Source organism: Littorina saxatilis, linkage group LG5, assembly GCF_037325665.1.
Source record: "Littorina saxatilis isolate snail1 linkage group LG5, US_GU_Lsax_2.0, whole genome shotgun sequence".
Lineage (NCBI taxonomy): Eukaryota > Metazoa > Mollusca > Gastropoda > Littorinimorpha > Littorinidae > Littorina > Littorina saxatilis.
Genome location: NC_090249.1, coordinates 56,346,539 through 56,363,326, shown reverse-complemented (window position 1 = coordinate 56,363,326; position 16,788 = coordinate 56,346,539). Strand labels below are relative to the sequence as shown.

Here is a 16,788-nt window from a genome sequence, read left to right as displayed (position 1 = left end):
TATAGAACTGTTTTTCTCATTGACAGAACAGATCGTTTAAAATCTGTCATTGATCAAACATTCCAAACGGGTTTTTGTTTTACTCTTGAACATTAACAGTTTGTTTGTTGCAGCATTGGTGTCCACTGCAAGACTAGATGCAGTTAAATGTCACTGAATAATGACGAACCAGACACAATAATGTCAAAAGTTATTATTATTATTTTAACCGCATCTTTTTGGTAAGACAGTAAAACTCACACAACTATGGTTTTTCCCTACAACGATTGAAAGTGTACGGGGAACATATTGGCTAGTTTTCCATAATAATTCAGGATCAAAAAACGATGCTATCAAAGCGTTTAGAACATCTTGACTGCAGCTTCTAGGCAACGCAGAAAAAAGTAAGCCAACCAGGTTTTCCTGACGAAGCTAAAAGGTGTAATTCAGGCTTGACGTGAAAATAGTTATTACCACGGATGGCTCCACAGCATCAATAACCACAAAAGTAGTCTGAATGTTGTGTACTTCATCACTCCCGCAGCCTTTCTGTTAGCTGTGGCAACCGTTGCCCATGGAAATTTGACACTGACTGCTGATATAATAACATTTTATTGGCGGACCCTTGCCCTAGTAACAAACAGATACCGCACTATATGACCTCCAGATTAGTTTGGAGTCAAATTATGAATAAACTATGAACTGAATCAGCCAGTTTTGAAAACAAATGTACCGCCGACAACGACAAGGCGGAAATGTGTGCCTGATTGAATCTTCAGAATGTAATTGATTGATCGATTTGCTCTTTGAAGTTCCAGGCCCTTCCATCCCCAGAAGGTCATACACAGGGCCACACCGATGGGCGGTTCTGGTGGTCCCAAATAGCATATGGGTTTGGTAACAGTTCATGTGTAAGTCGTGCATCTTATACGGTAAACAGACAATGGTCGGTTCTGGCGAGGTTAAGCCCCTTCTTTCTTTCGGCTGGTAACTGGCGCCACCTCGCGGCAAGTTCACAGGAGTTCTCTCGCGTTATTACCTCAGAAGCGCTCATTCGATGGTGAGCATGGCTTTCATGTGGTTGTTGGTAGACGGGCGCAGTGGCGAGGTGGTAAGACGTCGGCCTCCTAATCGGGAGGCCGTGAGTTCGAATCCCGGTCGCTGCCGCCTGGTGGGTTAAAAGTGGACATTTTTCCGATCTCCCAGGTCAACTTATGTGCAGACCTGCTAGTGACTTGACCCCCTTCGTGTGTACACGCAAGCACAAGACCAAGTGCGCACGGAAAAGATCCTGTAATTCATGTCAGAGTTCGGTTGGTTATAGAAACACGAAAATACCCAGCATGCCTCCCCCGAAATCGGTTACTCTCAGTCGGCGATTCATCGTTTTGTTATCCTCCAACCCTTAAAATAATCTTTCACCAGAAGCATCATCGGATCAGAATGGGGGCATTCATTTCGTTTCTCTCTACAAAAAGAACATTAATTTTTAGTATTTCGCTTTATATGTTCCGTTAACAGATCAAAACTGAAATCGCGTAGGATGATGAGACACCATTTTAACACTCTTAAACAAAAATCGGCAGCAATTGATGTACGCGTACCGGCTACCTTACAGGACACTCCCATCGCTGATGTCATTATGTCACCGAGGAACAGTTAGTCTACAAACCTCCCTAACCTTTTGTTTTTGTTTTTAGTTGTGTCTTTTTGTTTTTAAAGAACACAAACTGACTTGAGGGAACGTTCACGCTACCGTTACATCTCAGATTACACCGTGATGATGTCTTCCTGACTGGACTTCAATTTTGGAAGCAAGGACTGAGTACAGAGGGTGTCTCCTTGCGTAAGTATACAAGTTAGAATCTTCTTCTTCTTCTTCAGCGTTCCGGTCAGAATTGTTCTGGTTACGTGCGAGCTCGTTTGCCCATTCGGGTTCCCCACACTATACTCTGAGAGCATTGTCAGCTCACTGCGCTGTCGTTGAGTAGGCATGCTGGGTATGTTCGTGTTTCCATAACCCACCGAACTTTGACATGGATTACAGGATCTTTTCCGTGCGCACTTGGTCTTGTGCTTGCGTGTACATACGAAGGGGGTTAAGTCACTAGCAGGTCTGCACATAAGTTGACCTGGGAGATCGGAAAATGTTCCACTCTTAACCCACCAGGCAGCAGCGACCGGGATTCGAACTCACGACCTCCCGATTAGGAGGCCGACGTCTTACCACCACGCCACACACACAATCATCAGCCTGGCTGCATTCTGTGTAGAGTAGGAATTTGTCCTGAATTATTTTCGCAAACTAGCGTAAGTTTCACTTTCCAGATTAATCCAACAAAAATGCAATTCAGCGCAGAAAGCAGTCGAGCTTTTGAATTTTGACCTTTTTCATTGGCAGATCTATCGTTATTAAGAAGATGGCCGTCACGGCAAGTAAAAGAAGGTATATCTTGAACGTTTTTCACAGCGCCTGCATTGCTCAACTTCTCGCTGAGACAAATCAGTAGACCATCAGATAATAATAATAATATAATAACTGGAAATTTTTAAGTGCCTAACCTATGGCTCTAGGCCCTTTACAAAAGAACAATGAAATGTACAACCTACACAGATAGTGCCACTTCCTTCAGAAACACACTTCTACTCTTAGGTCGCAACTGTCATTTTCTACTCTCGTCGGAATTCTTTTACGACTATTCCACACCAGGAACAGCTTAATTCACTTTCCGTCCTTTGTATCATGTTCAGAAAATGGCGATTGCCACGTGCCTGTGTGACACGAGAAAATTACACCCACGAGATTTTTACTCCGGAGTAAACATTTCGTACAAAAATGTTACTCCCTTTACGAAATAACTAATCCCCCATAACACGAGAAAATAACTCCCCACGACAGGTGAGTTACGAGTAAACATTTCGTACAAAATGTTACTCCCCTGACGAATAAATTACTTCACCCAAACACGAGCAACGTACTGTCCACGCCAGGTTTACGCAACTTTTACTCCCCTGTCCCCTGTTAGTATTGGTGGTGGAAGGGGTGGAGGGAGGGTAGCGCGACATTATTTTGTTTGCGCGAGATCACATATTGGCATTATCCCTTCGCCAGCATCCCATTTTCGGGTACGAGATTTTTACTGGAAGCAAAAATTTCGGGAGTCATAATTTCGTGGAGGGAGTAATTTTTCGTACCTTGGGGAGTTCATTTCTCGTACGAAAGGTGTACTCGGAGTAAGAATTTCGAACGAAATATTTACTCCGGAGTAAATTTTTCGTGGAGTAAAAATTTCGTATTACGCCGACCGGTGCCCTTTTACTGGTCACGCCATCCGCTCTTTTCTACCTAGGCGTGAAAGAGCACACCACTATTTCAGATGGAGTCACGCTCTAGTTTGTGACAATAAACTATCACAGAAAAACACGTTCATTAGGGGATGTCTCATGGCGTCGGCGGTCGGATATAACACCGAATCCTCTAAAAACAAAGAGACTGCCAACGTTCCAAAATTCAGAATCAAAAAACAAGAAAGTGTATTGTTTTGTCAATAACAAACGTTCCAACAACCTACCTTTCTTGTTTTTTGATACTGAATCCTCTTTCAAATCGGCAAGAACTTTGACGTCATTTTTGCTTCCCCCCGAAAGCGGCGTATGGCTGCCTAAATGACGGTGTAAAAACGGTCATACATGTAAAACACCCACTGGTGCAAAAAACACGAGTGTACCGTGGGAGTTTTAGCCCATGAAAGAAGAAGAAGAAGAAGAAGAAGAAGAAGAAGAAGAACAACAACAACAACAACAACAAGAACAAGAAGAACAAGAAGAAGAAGAAGAAGAAGAAGAAGAAGAAGAAGAAGAAGAAGAAGAAGGGGACAGAGGATACCTTGATCTTGCCTCAACTGATCTGGCTTTTTCGTGACATTTGCGGAAGAGAATAAATCCCAACGAGATCCATGTTGTTCAATATTTGTATTCAAATTTCTGCAAGAAAAATAGTGTTTTTGCCATAGGTTAAGGTTACCATCAACATTCAATAAAACTCGTGTTTCTTCATTGTCAACGACCGGACACTATTTGACAATTTAATCATCCTGGGAAACGCTATCAATTCTACGCTTCGACGTTTTTCTTCTTTTCAAAATTGTACAAATTTAACCAAACTGTCAAGCTTCTTTTTTCATGTAGATGGCATTTATGATAAGTTTATTTGCAATTAGTCTTCATGAATAATCGCACTTAATATTTTAAAAAGCGTTGGTGACAAAAACAAAAGAGAATGTATATGTTACAGTAAATTCATCAAACCAGTAAATTTGTAAATTTACTGAAATTTTCAGTAAATTTGTAAATTTCCTGGGTGTCAAACTCAGTAAATTTGTAAATTTCCTGAATTTTTCAGTAAATTGGTAAATTTACGGAGTGAATTTACAAATTGACTGGTTTGATGAATTTACTGTAACATATACATCAAACAAAAACCAGTCATGTGGTTAACGGCAAACGGTCAAAGAATTTGCAATGGCAAAACAATTTTGATGCAAAATCTTGTCAGATTCAATCAAATTTCATATGATTGACCGAGTAGTGATGTTGTGTCCGATAATTTCACACACAAAACCCGGTAAAATACGGGAAATTTCTGGATGACACAAACATGGATTATTTCTCTTTGTTGGCGCTTTGTCAGTGTGAGATACTAATTCTGCGGCTTGCTATGCACGCTAGGCAGTTTACTAGCCTTCCCAGGCTTTCACCGACAAATCAGCATCATATGTGTCTGCGCGTGCTAATAAGTCGTACCAATATTGCTAGGAATTGGACGATGGTATTTGAATACTGGTTTTACCATACAGCTTTTTCAGCTTATGCAGATACTTTCTGAGAAAATCTTTCGGGCGATTTTCACCTTAAACAGATACTTTCTGAGAAAACCTTTTTGGTGATTTTGACCTTACACAGATACTTTCTGATAACAACTTTCTGGCAATTTTGACCTTAAACAGATACTTTCTGAGAAAAACTTTCTGGCGATTTTGACCTTAAACAGATACTATCTGAGAAAAACTTTCTGGCGATTTTGACCTTAAACAGATACTTTCTGAGAAAACTTTCGGGTAATTTTGACCTTAAACAGATACTTTCTGAGAAAATCTTTCGGGTGATTTTGACCTTAAACAAATACTTTCTGAGAAAAACTTTCTGGCGATTTTGACCTTAAACAGATACTTTCTGAGAAAACTTTCGGGTGATTTTGACCTTAAACTAATACTTTCTGAGAAAAACTTTCTGGCGATTTTGACCTTAAACAGATACTTTCTAAGAATAACTTTCGGGTGATTTTGACCTTAAACAAATACTTTCTGAGAATAACTTTCGGGTGATTTTGACCTTAAACAAATACTTTCTGAGAAAAACTTTCTAGCGATTTTGACCTTAATAAGTCCAAGGAACATGACCTGAACTCCATGTTCCTGTCGTCATTTGCTCAAAAACTGTTCTTTATTAATGCTAATTAGATCAATAAAATTGAATACACAAACGTGCTACTCTTCAGGATCACACCGTGTCCATTCATCGTTATATTTTTCCGGTAACATACGTCTAGCAGACAAAAACCTCTTGTATTTAATAATTAAAATCTGTGATCAAGCAAATGTGTGCAAGTTCTGCTGCTGTCAGGGGCGAAGATTAGGACGAACAGAATATGATGACAGAGTACAGGAAGGATGTATTGTTTGCAAACTCCAAACCGAACTCTATAGTTCCTCGGACGATTCGAAACTTTTGTTTTGTTGGGGATTTTCCCCAATGGTATCCCTTTAACTTTGCCAAACGATGTTGACTATTTTGTGTAGTTTCATCCCGATGGATTTCAAAGAACACCTGCTGTTTTAAAATAAAAAATTCAACCTTACAAACATGGCTAGAAATTAAGTAGTTAATTGTATTGCAACTTTGGCCATGAAAAATTGCCTCGGCGTCAACTGAAAAAAAACTAATGAATATGTTATCGCTTGCGTTTGTTTTATGTCACGCCTGGATGATCTGGCTCGTTGAAAATGGTATTTTGTTTTTATATTCGTTGTTATGTTTTGCTTTCATTATTCTCATCCTCCTGACAGCGAGCTCTTTGAAATCAGTTTCATTGAATTACGTGTGCTTCAGCATTTTTGTTCTAAGTGCACCATATCAAACATTTCAATATATCATCTTATCCTTTAGCCTGTGAAAAGAGATTTAAAAAGTTTGTTATTTAAGTACACTGAAAGTAGTGTAGAAATAACTTGTTTAGGTCATTTTAAGTGACTCAAATTCATACATTTTCCATGCATTTTTAAACGACTTATATTTCGATCCGTATTAAAACGCTCCACCACTATCAAGAACACCAATATTTCCTCTGAAGAAGAACACTCCTGCTTGTCGGGAAAACAAAAACGGAACAACTCCACGCGCATTTTCGTGCACAGCTAACACACATTACTCTCGAGGGGTCAAAGAACCTCACATTCCGTGCATTTTTGTCCTCGGAATTTCCAGCTCCGTATCTGATATAGACACGCCTGGTTTTCTGAGATTACTCTCAACACCTCAAGAACCAAATTCCAGCAGCGTCCGATCCGAGCTTTTGCAGTAACCCAGCCACAGTCCCGCACTGAAGAGAATCGAGTTAATGTTAAAGTCACGCGAGAACAGAAACGTAATTGTAGAGAAAAGGAGGAAATGGGAAGAAAAGGGTAGAAAAGAAGAAGGAAAAATGTGCGTGGGAAAAAACAAAATCCGCAAATGGGATAGTCTCATTTCCGATCGTTTTCCAAGTTGGATATCAGTCTTCTTTAGCTTGAGTTGAGTTGTTACTGTAACGCCGGTGCGAAAAAGACAAGCTTATTTCCGCCCTGGGGTACGTTTGGCCCTAGGCCTTTTCAGTTTCTGTTGAGGTTACTATGACGGCTTACTAGTGCCAAAACCTGAGATTACCCATTATCACGTGATAATTACTAATTAACGCTGTCAGTTACTGTTTTCACTCGTTAGTTACTTATTTTCACGGGAAAATTACTAATTTTTAGTTTTGGCACTAGCAATCTGTCAGGAAGTGAGCCAAAACTAAAAATTAGTAATTAACAGGTGAAAATTAGTAATTTTCCCGGGAAAATTAGTAATAAACACGTGAAAATGGTAATTATCAAGAAAGATTAGTAATTTTCCCTTGATAATTACAATTATGAGGTTTTGGCACTAGTAAGCCGTCATAGGTTACTGATTTCTGATAAGGTTATCCAGGTTTCGGCCGGATGCCATGCCGACTGCTGCCATCAGATCTGTGGCAGAAAATGTGAAATATGCTGCCATCCTTCTTTTTCTGTGACACCGTAATTCCTTCCTTGTTCACCTTTCTCGGGCTGTGGATTCCAGAAGATCTGTGTGGGTAATGGTGTGTTATGGTAGGGGAGTGGAGAGGCTTTGAATGTTAAGGGTCAGTGTGTGTGTGTGTGTTTTTGTGTGTGTGTGTGTGCGTTTGTGTGCGTGTGTGTGTGTGTGTGTGTGTGTCCGCGTGAGTGCGTGGGTGTGTGTCCGTCTGTACAGTCTGTCTGTCTCAGTGTCTCTCTGTCTGTCTATATGTCTATCTGTTTGTCTGTCTGTGTCTGTATCTTTTTCTTTTTTGTATCTGTGCACGAGCATTGATTTATGTACGTGTCTGTCAGTCGGCGCCTTGTCTGTCTGTGTGTCCTTTCCGTGATTTTGTCTGGCCAGTTATTATAAGCTGATGATTGACGTTTAAATGTTTATTTAAAAATAGTCAACACTGCTCTCTCTCTCTCTCTCTCTCTCTCTCTCTCTCTCTCTCTCTCTCTCTCTCTCTCTCTCTCTCTCTCTTTCTCTCTCTCTTTCTCTCTCTCTTTCCATACATACCCGTTTTTCCACCTCGTTTCGATCAAAAAGTTTCCGGCCATTATAGGTGATGGAGAGAGGCAGGTGTAAATTGCAGCGTTTCCAACAATTGTCGTCTGCGGCAAAACATCGAGTCACTTGGGTTTTCTCCCTTACCCTGACTAACATGTTGGGGTAAATGATAATAAGCACGGTGTACAAAACGAATTTTCTGTGAAAGTCTAATGTTGCTTTTTCTCTTTCATCCAAATGTACCTGGTAACATTTCTTTAGTTAGATAAGTCAGTTTGTATCTCACATTAACTTACACATTCGTTGTTTAATTACTAAAGTAACCTAACACTGGAATGGGCAAAGAAAATGTGGATTTCCAATGTGAGTGGATGGACCTAAACCTAGCTGAACTATTTGAGACAGCGCACACGACGAGAGAGAGAAAAAGTAGAGAAAAAACACACAGAAATAGAGAACAGTCGCAGTAGCTTCATTCCGTGTCCCCAAACGGTTGGCATACGACCCTAACTATTTCATATACATGACGTCATGCCGCGTCGATTTCTGTCTATATTTACCAAACAACAGCCTTCTTAGCTCATTTGCATAGACGACTTTTGGAAATAACTCTGTCTGTGATTGCATCGGATGTGGAAGAGTTGTATTTCTTGAACGTGAGACAAGCTGAGATATATAAAGCTCAATTGGAATATATACATCGCGAAGACTAAATCAGGATTGAGAGAAGATTCATCATTTTGCAAGTAAAACCCGCTTCCATCGGATTCTGGCATCGCAATTCAGTTGACATGGTACACTGCACGTTGCAATCGTCTGTCGACTCTCTCGAGAGTCCTGCCACTTTGCATGACCCGAACAGTAAAAGATGAAAAACGGCCGCGAAGGGACATACCTCGATGGGAAGTTTGACGGGCGTCAGAGGGTCGGTCAGAGGTGGTGGATGGGGTTGTTAATGGGGAGGGAGGAAAGAGTTTCTGCTTGTAATCTTTCTTAGTCGCACGTGGACAGTTTTTCTCTCCTTCTCCATCTCTCTCTCTCTCTCTCTCTCTCTCTCTCTCTCTCTCTCTCTCTCTCTCTCTCTCTCTCTCTACACTCACACCCACACTCACACGCACACACACACACACACAAACACACACACACACACACACACACACGTACACACATACACGCACACAAACACACACACACACACAAACAAACAAACACACACACACACAGACACATACACCCACACACACACACACACACACACACACACACACACACACACACACACACACAAACACTCCCTCGCGATAAACTCACATCCCACTTATTCCTTTACATTTCCACTTCTTTCCTCCCTCATTGTTTATTATATTTTCTTTATCATTATTATTTGAATTATTTATACAAAATAATATTTCTCTTATGCATGGTTTTAATAATTAGTTCCCTTGATTATAAATGTATTGATGCATTTCTATGTGCCCTTTTTACAACTTTTAGGATTTTTTTTCTCTCATCTATATACCTTTTCATTTGATTTCCTATGGCTTTTGTTGTTTGTTTGTTTGTTAGTCGTGTGTACATTTTTTTCCATTACCTCTCTCCTTTATTGTGGTCTTTCGAACTTTCTCCGCATTAATTTTTGTTTCCATTTTATATTGGTTGCATTTAACATTTATTCATCTATTAATTCGTTCCATTTGTATGCTTCTTTAGTGGATATTATATGTTTAGTATTTTTTTAAGGACAGGTTGTTAGACAAGGCAATGTGCCTTAAACCTTTATCCTTTATCAAATAAAGTTCGTTCGTTCGTTCGTTCGTTCGTTCGATCGTTCTCTCTCTCTCTTTATCTCTCTCTCTCTCTCTCTCTCTCTCTCTCTCTCTCTCTCTCTCTCTCTCTCTCTCTCTCTCTCTCTCTCTCGCTCTCTCTCTCTTCCCTTCAGTAATGCAAACAAAAGTTCAGTCGATACCCCACCCCAAACACACGCACACATACACTCACTTTTTTCATGCTGCTTACAACCACCCACTCTCTTACCTTTGGACCCCGTTGTCATGGGGAATGGAACAAACTGTCCATCCTCCCCATCCCTCCCAATCCCTCCCCTGTCCCCTGTATCAATGCCGGCTCCATCGATTGGATAATGGATGTCCCGTGTGAGACGTGAGGGAGAGTATTTGTCGGCACAAGCCGAAAGGAACTGTGACGGAACTGCGCACCTTTTTTCACTTCGGTGAGGAGGGCCACCTGAAAGCACAGGCACCGGAATCGACTGAGCACCAATTAATCTGGCGTGTGTGTCTTTAAAAGGTAACTTAGACAAAGGTAAATACCCGAAAATGTCCAAACATGTTGACAATCCCAAGAAATCCCATGTTGTTTGTTCCTCTTCTTCTACTTCTTCTTCTTTTTCTTTTTCCTTCATTCTTCTACTTCTTCTACTTCTTCTTCTTCTTCTTTGTCTGCGGTCGTGGGCTGCGACTCCCACATACACTTGTAGGCACGAGTGGCATTTTATTTTATGTGTACGTGTTTTACGTCTATTGTGAGTTTTTCGCCATGTAGATAGTCATACTGACTCCGATTCATACTCTGGACGTTTTCGTGTTTCTATAACACACTGAACATGGATTACAATAACATTTCCGTGCGCACTTGGTCTTGCGCTTGCGTGAACACACGAAGGGGGATATGGCACAAACAGGTCAACACATACGTTGACCTGGGAGATCAGAAAAATCTACACTCATAACCCACCCGGCGGAAGGCCGACATACTAACGACTAGGCAACGCGCTTGTTGTTTAATCAAGTCATGACCGATTTCGAGAGGACTCTTGGACATTGTTGAAACTACAATGGAAATGCAACGGTGAGAGTTCCTTTGCGGTGGATGAGGGACGTCATCTTTGCCAAAGTGTGTTTTTCTGCAAAATAGTCATGGTTTAAATTATTAGATTGTCTGGATAGTGATTTAGATTTATACTGTTGCACGTAAGTAGCAGTTGCTACCCTCGTCGCAACAGCTCAGGTGGAGCTGTTACCTTTGTTTCTTTATAATTGGAAATTTGGTGTATAACTATGAGTTTCTGAAAACCGTTTACCGTTACGATGAGGTCTGACATGTCCCATCTATGTGTCCGTTTCTGTCCTCATTTTGCAGGGTTAGGTTTCGGCGTAGAGGGTCTTTAAGAGGGTATTACCTTGGCTATAATCCTACCATTGTATGACTGCTTTAGCCACAAAACAGAATCGGAGTGTGTTTTCACCCATAAACTGTTACACACGTATAGGGGTACGTACGGTGGAGCCATAGACGCTTGTTTTATATTTACGGTATTTGAGTCTCACGCTTGTCTCTGAAACTGTGAAAGTGAGCATGATATTAAACTTTTAAACTAATCATTTTACTTTTTTTCTTTCTTTTTTTCTTCTTCTTCTTTTTTCTCTTAATATTTCTGATGCCTTTTTTACATTTAGTCAAGTTTTGACTAAATGTTTTAACGTAGAGGGGGGAATCGAGACGAGGGTCGTGGTGTATGTGTGTCTGTGTGTCTGTCTGTGTGTGTGTGTAGAGCGATTCAGACTAAACTACTGGACCGATCTTTATGAAATTTGACATGAGAGTTCCTGGGTATGAAATCCCCAGATGTTTTTTTCATTTTTTCGATAAATGTCTTTGATGACGTCATATCCGGCTTTTTGTGAAAGTTGAGGCGGCACTGTCACGCTCTCATTTTTCAACCAAATTGGTTGAAATTTTGGTCAAGTAATCTTCGACGAAGCCCGGACTTCGGTATTGCATTTCAGCTTGGTGGCTTAAAAATTAATTAATGACTTTGGTCATTAAAAATCTGAAAATTGTAAAAAAAATATTTTTTTTATAAAACGATCCAAATTTACGTTCATCTTATTCTCCATCATTTTCTGATTCCCAAAACATATAAATATGTTATATTTGGATTAAAAACAAGCTCTGAAAATTAAAAATATAAAAATTATTATCAAAATAAAATTGTCCAAATCAATTTAAAAACTTTCATCTTATTCCTTGTCGGTTCCTGATTCCAAAAACATATAGATATGCTATGTTTGGATTAAAAACACGCTCAGAAAGTTAAAACGAAGAGAGGTACAGAAAAGCGTGCTATCCTTCTCAGCGCAACTACTACCCCGCTCTTCTTGTCAATTTCACTGCCTTTGCCGTGAGCGGTGGACTGACGATGCTACGAGTATACGGTCTTGCTGCGTTGCATTGCGTTCAGTTTCATTCTGTGAGTTCGACAGCTACTTGACTAAATGTTGTATTTTCGCCTTACGCGACTTGTGCTTTAATATTTTTTTATTGTCGTCTTCTTTTCTTGTTTTTCATCCTCTCTTGCTTGTCCCGACGCTTGTTCCTTCTCCCAGTATGCTCTCACGCCGCCCCGTCCCAATTCACTACAACAGCCACCACTCAACTTCGTTACTAATCATTTTACTGTATGACGATTGTTGCCACTAAATATAATATGGGTGACACTCCCAACCCCTCCCCCCCCCTCCCTCCACCCCTTCGCCCCAGTGAGCGAACGGTTATACTCAAACAAGCACATTTTATGGGGGGGGGGGGGGGGGGGATTTCGGTAGTTGATTCCCTCGCCTGTCAATGAAGGTAATTTTTTTTTGTTATCGCCCACTTGACGAAACTGGTTTTGGGTTTGGCCTTGTCAATATTCCTTCTCTGTAACTAAAAGGTAGCATATGATGACGGTACCCCCTTTCAATTATTAATTTCATCTTTCTGACTGATCAGAGCACAACTTGCTTTCTGCTGAACAGGGGAAAAGGAAGAAAGGGAAAGGAGGGCGAGAAAGAGCGGGAGAGAGGGAAACAAAAAGAACAGAAGTTGAAGGAGAAAGAAGAAGGGTTGCAAGATGAGGTTGGATGTGTGTGTTTGTGTTTCTGTGCGTGTGTGCGTGCGTTCGTGTGTGTGTAAGTGTGTGTGTGTGTGTGTGTGTGTGTGTGTGCGCGTGGTTGTGAGTGTGTGTGTGTGTGTGTGTGTGTGCGTGTGTGTGAGTGTGTGTGTGTGTGTGTCGTAATCGCGCATATACCCTGCCTCAAAATGCGCCGAACCAATTTTTTGGCTTTTACATGTGAAAACATGCCAGAAACGTTATTTATAGCGTTAATTATGAAGCTTTGAGGTCTTTGTTCGATCTTCGTAGAACATATAACTTTCCTACATAATTGTATTGATCAAAGTGCATGTACTTATGGTTTGTTGACTACGTCAGAGTGTCTTCTCAAAAAAGCAGGAAGCGCTTCATAAAGGGAATGATGGTCTTAGAGGCTTTGAACATTGAGATTCTAGCGTTACAGTCTTCTTCTTTTTCTTCTTCTTCTTCGTTGTCGTCGTCGTCGTCGTCGTCGTCATCTTCATCTCCGATCTATCTCTCGAATGCCAAAGGTCACACGACGAGTCCATCTCAGCGAATGATGTTAGGTATTTTACACCAAAGGGGAGGGGTTGTGCATCTTTAGAGGAGTGGCAAAAAGTTGCATCAAAAGTGGGCGTCAAAAGGAAACCTGCATTTCCGAGATGGGGCAAGTTTACTTCAGACAAAGGTAAATACACGACAGTGTCCAGAAATGTTGACAATCCACAAAAGGAATCTTTTACATTGGGGTGGGTATGTGTGCATTCACCGCCTTTTCAAATTGTGATGAGCCGCTGAGGAGATTGAAAGTATATACAATTAGCTCTAACTCATATGCATAAACAAGGCACTAAAAGGTATATGTACGTCAAAGGGGTGTTAGAAATAACTATGATTTGTGAATGTCTGATCAGCATTTGCATTATGAAAGAAGGCGTTTAGGTAAAAGGAAAAGAACGCTTAATTATATGTGGAATGTCTGCGAGGTGTGTGTGTGTGTGTGTGTGTGTGTATGTGTGTGTGTGTGTGTGTGTGTGTGTGTGTGTGTGCGTGTGTGTGTGTGTGTGCGTGTGTGTGTGTGTGTGTATGTGTGTGTGTGCGTACGTACGTGTGTGTGCGGGTGTGTGTGTATGTGTGTGCGTGCGTGCGTGTGTTTGTGTGTGTGTTTGTGTGTGTGTGTTTGTGTGCGTGCGGTCCAAAAGTGACAAATGGGTTCTTTTTGTTGTAAACACTCGACACAAATGGGTTCATGAAAAAAAGTGGGTTCATTTTCATAAACCCACTTTTTTTCCATGGTGCAAACAGCGGGAAATGACCCCAAAATGTCACTCCACAAATATCTCGGAAACACTTTTTTTAACGGAAAGAATGCCATATTCAAGATGATGACATTCTTTCCGTCAAAATTCCGTCCCCTATAGGCTACGAAATAGGTCAAATTTTATGCCTTTTTTAGTGTCAAATTCGTCCATGCCGGAGCGGATACTGCAGTCAGTGCGGTTGTAGTGCAAGCGCACTACAAAGGCACTGCGCGCAGTGCCGTTGTAGTCCAAGTGCACTATCGGCTATGAACCCACTTTTGGGGTTAGGAAGGAATGTGTGTGTGTGGTGTGTGTGTGTGTGTGTGTGTCTGTCTGTCTGTATGTGTGTGTGTGTGTGTGTTCATGAAATGCCAACAGTTTGTCTCTCTGGCTCTGTAAATGTGGGTCTTTCTGTCACTGTATTCCCTCCCTTTGGTTCAGTCAGTCTGTCAGTCCCTCTGTCTGTTCCTCTTTCGCCCCCTCTCCGTTTGTCTCACTCAATGTCAGCCTCTCTCTCTCTCTCTGTGAAAACGTTTAGGCGCCAGTTTCATTCCCGCTTAATGGGTAAATAGAACACTTTTCATGTCTGATATTTTAGTGCTTTTTATATTTAGTCAAGTTATGTTTGTATTTTGATTTGTTCTTTATGTATATGTATTGATAAGGATATACATGCGAATGATTGGGACAATTCCTCCCCACATTTGTTTTCTCCCTTTTGTTATTAGTTGTTTTGGATGTTTATATGCAATGCATTATTGCAACTATGCTGCAATTTCCACACTATATTGTTTTTCCCATTTTTGAGTGTGTATACAAAACCATAACGCTTTTCTTATTACTATTTACATTATGTACGTCTGTAAGAAACAATAACCTTGTCAATTTTACTATCTATATTATGTGCGTCTGTATTAAGTGTTTGTATAAGGGACAGGTTGTAAGATTAGGCTTTGCCTAAAACCTCTATCCTTTGGTAATAAAGTTCAGTTTCAGTTTCAGTTTCAGTTTTTTCTCTCTCTCTCTCTCTCTCTCTCTCTCTCTCTCTCTCTCTCTCTCTCTCTCTCTCTCTCTCTCTCTCTCTCTCTCTCTCATACATGTCTGCCAGCAGGGTGTGTGTGGTGTATTATTATTATTATTATTGTGATCATTTTTATGCGCCTAATCTAGATATAGCCCTAGGCGCTTACATATTAATTTCTGCCGTTTGAAATGGAATTTTTTACAGACAGACAGACAAACAGACATTTTTTTACACACAATATATAACGCATTCACATCGGCCAGTAAAGCTCAGTAGCCTATTAGGCGAGCATTCACCTTTCACGGCCTTTATTCCAAGTCAAACGGGTATTTGGTGGACATTTTTATCTATGCCTATACAATTTTGCCAGGAAAGACCCTTTTGTCAATCGTGGGATCTTTAACGTGCACACCCCAATGTAGTGTACACGAAGGGACCTCGGTTTTTCGTCTCATCCGAAAGACTAGCACTTGAACCCACCACCTAGGTTAGGAAAGGGGTGAGAAAATTGCGGCCTGACCCAGGGTCGAACACGCAACCTCTCGCTTCCGAGCGCAAGTGCGTTACCACTCGGCCACCCAGTCCATGTGTGTGTATGTGTGTGTACGTGTGCGTGTGTGTGTGTGTGTGTGTGTGTGTGTTTGTGTGTGAGGGAGAGAGAGTGAAAGGGAGATAGAGAACTCAGATCTCGGAACTCAGAAATTTACTACGAAAGGATAAAGGTTTTAGGCGTAACCTGATCTTCCAACCAGTCCATGTTATTGAACAGAGAATAATTGTAAACATAAGGAAAGGACTGTGCGCGCTTACACTCGCACTCACTTACACACACACACACACACACACACACACACACACACACACACACACACACACACACACACACACACTTACACACACTCACACGCGCACACACACACACACATACATACACACACACAGACACACACACACACACACACACACACACTAACACACACTAACACTAAAACTAACACTAACACTAAAACTAACACTAACACTAAACACTAACACTAACACACTAACACACACATGTGGAGAAAAGCGACTACATGAATCTTTTTTGTCTTTTCTCCATATGCAATTTTCTTCTTAAAGTATATAGAGCGAAGAAGAAGAGAAGGCGTAGAAAGCAGAATATATTATCTAAGTTAGTATTGAAACTGTGTGGAATTAAGGTTCACTCTCTAAAATCATATTTGTTCTTTCCCTTAGTAAATGGTTTGGAAATAGGTATGATCCAGTCCTTTCTCACACAGACACAGACAGTTAGAGTTAATGTGAAGCTCGTCTCACTTTCAGCTTTACAAATGGTGTCAGAAATGTGAAGCTAAGACCGCTCGGCTTTACACACACACAAAGAAAAACCGAAAGTCGCTTTCACGAAATTTTGGGATTTACATGTGAATCGTCAGTGAGATAAATGTTTTGTATCAGTCAACGTTCTGAAACGTATCCACTCCATTCATGTCTTGCGATCGAGTGCCAGATCTAGGACACGCACCTAGCTATGCGCTGGATAAAAGATATTAAACTCTTTGTAAGTCCCCTTTTCAGTATGACAGCCACGATTTTTCAAAAATACTTTTTGAAAAGTAAGCTGTTCTTTGTTAGACATACATGGTATTTCAAATGATGAC

General features: G+C 40.8%; 1 long non-coding RNA gene across 1 annotated transcript in view; it reads left to right on the top strand.

The window, feature by feature from the left end:
* The first annotated feature begins 16,772 nt into the window (after nt 1–16,772).
* LOC138965902 (uncharacterized) overlaps nt 16,773–16,788 on the top strand; it is an 8,371-nt gene continuing 8,355 nt past the window's right edge. Inside the window, exon 1 of the long non-coding RNA XR_011455557.1 lies at nt 16,773–16,788. This exon is cut by the window's right edge and continues 341 nt beyond it. This is a non-coding gene — a long non-coding RNA (uncharacterized lncRNA).